Raw genomic sequence first — 307 nt, forward strand, 5'->3', positions numbered from 1 at the left:
GGTCGGTGCGTGTGCTCCGAGTGCTCGCAACGCTCGGAACGGGATTCACCCGCCATCAGGGATGCGCTCCGTTACCTCCCCGGTCACGTGACCTCCCTGGGAACACCGCGCCCCCCCTCCCATTGGTCACGGCCAGCGCCCGCCGGGGGGACACGCTGGGCCGCGGGCGCCGTGCCTTTAATTACGGTGAGAGACGCGCTCGCTATGTCCGGGAGGGGGAGGGGGGGGCGAGCGAGCCAACCGGAGAGCTCTCTGGCGGACACCGGGCCGGCTCTGGAGAGCGGGGGTCCGGAGCGGGGGTCCTTTA

Source organism: Gadus macrocephalus, chromosome 5 (genome assembly GCF_031168955.1).
Source record: "Gadus macrocephalus chromosome 5, ASM3116895v1".
NCBI lineage: Eukaryota > Metazoa > Chordata > Actinopteri > Gadiformes > Gadidae > Gadus > Gadus macrocephalus.